The sequence below is a fragment of the Triticum dicoccoides genome, chromosome 3B (genome assembly GCF_002162155.2).
Source record: "Triticum dicoccoides isolate Atlit2015 ecotype Zavitan chromosome 3B, WEW_v2.0, whole genome shotgun sequence".
Classification (NCBI taxonomy): domain Eukaryota; kingdom Viridiplantae; phylum Streptophyta; class Magnoliopsida; order Poales; family Poaceae; genus Triticum; species Triticum dicoccoides.
Window position 1 is genome coordinate 170903978 of NC_041385.1, and position 4406 is coordinate 170908383.

The window sequence follows — 4406 nt, forward strand, 5'->3', positions numbered from 1 at the left end:
TCTTCATTACCGAGGTGGTATCCCAGATATGTTGAGATGCTGTCAGATGGGAGAGCGGGTGGCTGCGATGTGAAAAAGCGCTGTAGCTGGAGCGGAGGAGGCCAGATAGCGTGGCCAAGCTCCGTCGTGCGCTGCTGCCGTCGAACTCGACACACACGAGCTCCTATGAGGAAGAAGACATAGATGCAGCCATGCAGGAACGTATAGCGGAGCGAGGGGAAGCTCCAGGGCAAGGCTTTCAAGGAGAGGAGGAGGTGTTGGCCGCGTGGTCGAAGAACTGCAGCGCCGTTGGCATGAACTGAGCTCCGGCTGCGCTCTCGGCATACAGGAGGAGGGGCCGCGGCTGATGGGGGCCCCCACTGGTCAAATACCGCTTTGACCTCGTTCACGTCAGCAAACACCTGAGCAAACCCACCTAACACGATGTCTAACGGTATTGGATAAACCCACGTAACATGATTTCTGAACGGTATTGGATAGATCAGGGGGTTAAGAGAGCAGAAAGAATGGTCACAGGGGGTTACGTGAACCATCCATTCTGTTCAGGGTAGTAAAATGGATGTTTCCTCGAGAAGAAATATAGTGACTGCAATATGGCAAGACCAGCGTCTATCCTTTTTGTTCCGATGGCATGCAGCTCCTGATTTTGTTGTTGGGAGCACCTAGAAATCAGCTAGCTGAGATTTATCTATGGTCTCATTCACATGACATCATCATATATTTTGGCTAGACTTTTTTTCCTTTCCCCACGATTTGCACATGCCGTGTTGTTTTTTGGGGCTTGGCCTTTTTATGTGTCCTGTCGCTCATGCTAAAGCAAACATACGAATTCATAAGGGAAGCGCATACGTCTTAGTGGGCTCGCCTGCACAACATATTTTTAGTTACCATAACACAGTTGTGGAGAGCGTTTCCTTTGTTGTTTTTTCAGTTTTGACCCAGTTTAGCAGTAATCACCACCATGATGCCTCTGGCGCACAAGATCTATCCCAGACTTGTCCCATACATTTTTTTTGTTAAAAATCCATCATTTTTTAATTTTAAATTGATGGAGCACAAGATCTATCCCAGACTTGTCCCATACATTATTATTTTTTGCTAAAAATCCATCTTTTTAAATTTTTAATTGATGGACCTTGCAGTTGCGACCCGACTTCAAACTTGCACTTGCGCCCCTCTTTTAGTACTTGCAGTTGCGCCCCACTAGCAAATTTGCAGTTGTAACCCGACTTTGAAATTGGCGGTTGCGACCCGACTTCAAAACTTGTACTTGCACCTCTCTTTTAATACTTGCCATTGCGGCCCCACTTGAATAGTCAGTCGCGATCCGACTTTGGAAACTTGTAGTTGCGACACGACTTTGGAACTTGCAATTTTGACCCGACTTTGGAAACTTGCATTTGCGACCCGACTTTGGAAACTTGCAGTTGTGACCCGACTTTGGAAACTTGCAGTTGCAACCCGACTTTGAATATTTGCAGTTGCGACCCGACTTTGAATACTTGCAGTTGCGACCCGACTTTGGAAACTTGCAGTTGCAACCCGACATTGAATATTTGCAGTTGCAACCCGACTTTGGAAACTTGCAGTTGCGACCCGACTTTGGAAACTTGCAGTTGCGACCCGACTTTGAATACTTGCAGTTGCGACCCGACTTTGAAAACTTGCAGTTGTGACCCGACTTTGAATACTGGCAGCTACAACCCTGACTTGAAAGCCTGCAGCCGCGGCCACATTTGAAAAAGCGGTTTTTCGTGATCAAATTTTGGAAACCTCGTGGTTGCGACTCCGTCTAAAACCTAACAGTTGCAGCCTGACTTAATAGACTATAATTACGACCCAATTTAAAAATCATGTAGTTGTGACCAGACTTAAAAACTTTGGTCGCACAAATGTTTTGATGGAAAAACTCATGGAGGAAGCATTTCTACCGAAAAGGAGGAATGTGCTTTGATACCATTAGAATAAAAAATGACAGAAATAAATAAATAAATAAGTGGAATAAAAATAGAAAATAATTTTAAAAAGAAGAAAAAGCAAAATAGAAAATACAGAAAATGGGAAAATGAAAGAGAAAAATAAAAAAAATGAAATCGCTGAACAATCAATTTTCAATCCATGGTAACAAATGAATACAAATCTAAAAAAACAAAATGAATACACTAAATTAGGAAAAGGGAGAAGAGTGGAATAGTGTTCTACTAACATATTAGTGAAATAACAAAAAAACAATTAATCATGAGAGAAAAATATATGAAAATGTTACAAAGAGCTGACCCTGGAAGCTACGGTCAATAAATGACCCTAACATGATTCAAAAAAGAAAACAAGTGACAATAACATGCAAGGAAGAATGCAGTTAGCTAGCAACGATTCTCATCCTTCGATCATATCCTCTTTGTCTTTTCCCGCTGGGTAAAAAGAAGAAGAAGAAGAAGAAGAAAAGCCCATATAGCCCGTAAACAGAAAAACAAAAAAGCTAGTACTCTGCACATGGGCTACGTCCTGTACGAGAGTAGAGCCGCGTCGTTCGGGCAGAACGCACAACGACAACAATCTGATGTGCGACCATCGGACGGTCAAAAAAGTGATTGAGACCACAATTAAAACTCAGCTAGCTGAGTTTGAGCAAAACCGTTTGTTGTTAGCTGTTCGGTCAGATGACATTAGGTACTTAAAAAACAGTAATTTCTTGTTTGTGTTTTGGTCTTGTTATAATCAGAGATATCGTTGGACCCGCGTTTCACGGAGAGAGCAGCATCTTCAGGATACAAGTACCTGAACCTCTGGACAGGCCGTTATCACGGAGAGAGCAGCATCTTCAGGATACAAGGAAGAAACAGACCTGAAGTTCAAAGAACTCTACCAAAAGTACAAATACGTAAGTTCCCAGTCTTCCGCTGAACAACAGCAGCATAACCGAGGCTCCTACAAAAGCATTCTGAAGCGGCTCGTTTCGTCTTGCAGATGCTCTACGATGCCGCTGAATTCGAGCAAACTCAGAGGAACCTTGACGAAGTGTTCGACGAGGCCTGCACGATCTACCAGATCGTCTATGAGAAAGCAGCGAGGTTTAAGAAGGCTGGGAGATGCAACTTCGTGTGGAATGTGGCGGGCCGTGCGCTGTGCCGTTTCTACTCTCTCGAGGCCGAGGGTGACAAGGTGCTTGTCCCGTTGACGGTCGCTCGGAATCTTACCAAGAAGCGCCGAAGGTAGCAGCGACTCGACGGGCGGTGAATTTGATCGACTCCATATTGTACTCCCTCCGTCTGGAATTACTTGTCATCAAAATGGATGAAAATTGATGTATCTAGAACTAAAATACATCTAGATACATCCGTTTCAATGACAAGTATTTCCGGACGGAGGGAGTATAAAGTACTCCCTCCGTTCCTAAATATTTGTCTTTCTAGAGATTTCAACAAGTGACTACATACGACGCAAAATGAGTGAATCTACATTTTAAAATATATCTACATACATCCGTATGTTGAGTCCATTTAAAATGCCTAGAAAGACAAGTACTCCCTCCATCCCAAAATTCTTGTCTTAGATTGTCTAGATACGGATGTACCTAATACTAAAATATGACTTGATGCATCCGTATTTAGACAAATCTAAGACAAGAATTTTGGAACGGAGGGAGTATTTGGGAACGGAGGGAGTAGTATCTATTGTGGCGGGTAATATCAGACGTGGACGTTTCAAACCTATGGGTTCAATGTAGGCTGTATTTAATTTTACCTGCTTCAAGCTGTGGTGTGTAGTGTGCGCTCGAAGTGCGTGTTTGATATGTATGCATCTATCTACGTATTGCCACCAAGAATCCCGCTTGTAATCAGAGATGACATGCCATACCCCTGTTCGTTGCATGTCCCCTGTGTAATCTTCTCAGAACCTTCATGTTAATGCAATGCAGTGCAGCCATATACAATGTCACACTGCAAAGTGGTGTTGCCAGTTTCGGTTTAGACTTTTGTTTTTATGGACGATTGCTCTGCTTTTTTACTTGGTGTTCAGTTTACAAAAAAAAAAATCACGCCAGTGCTGCTCTACAAAAAGGCGAAAAAAAAAAATACTTTGAAACAAAGCGATTTCACAGCACAGAGCAATTTGATTGTATTGAGAGCGTGAGCCAAGTGTTTCATATCTGTAAATGTGAACAACGTACGTTTCACTTAGGAGTACTTTGTAGACGACCACACAATTTTGTACGCCATACGTCCGCATCAGTGGTGCTCCAATTTTCCCACCTTTCGTTCAGACACAAGACTGGAATCCGGACATGCGTGCCTGCTTGCACTGCACTGCTCATCGATGCACGGATCGCTGGAGATGGCGACCGATGAATCTATATCGAAGAGGAACAGGAGAGAGGGAGAGATCCTGCGTGATCTGCTACAGAT

The 4406-nt window shown here is 43.4% G+C and overlaps 1 pseudogene; it reads left to right on the plus strand.

Moving 5' to 3' along the window:
- LOC119275381 overlaps positions 1–3376 on the plus strand; it is a 23236-nt pseudogene extending 19860 nt beyond the window's left edge.
- The last annotated feature ends 1030 nt before the right edge of the window (positions 3377–4406 follow it).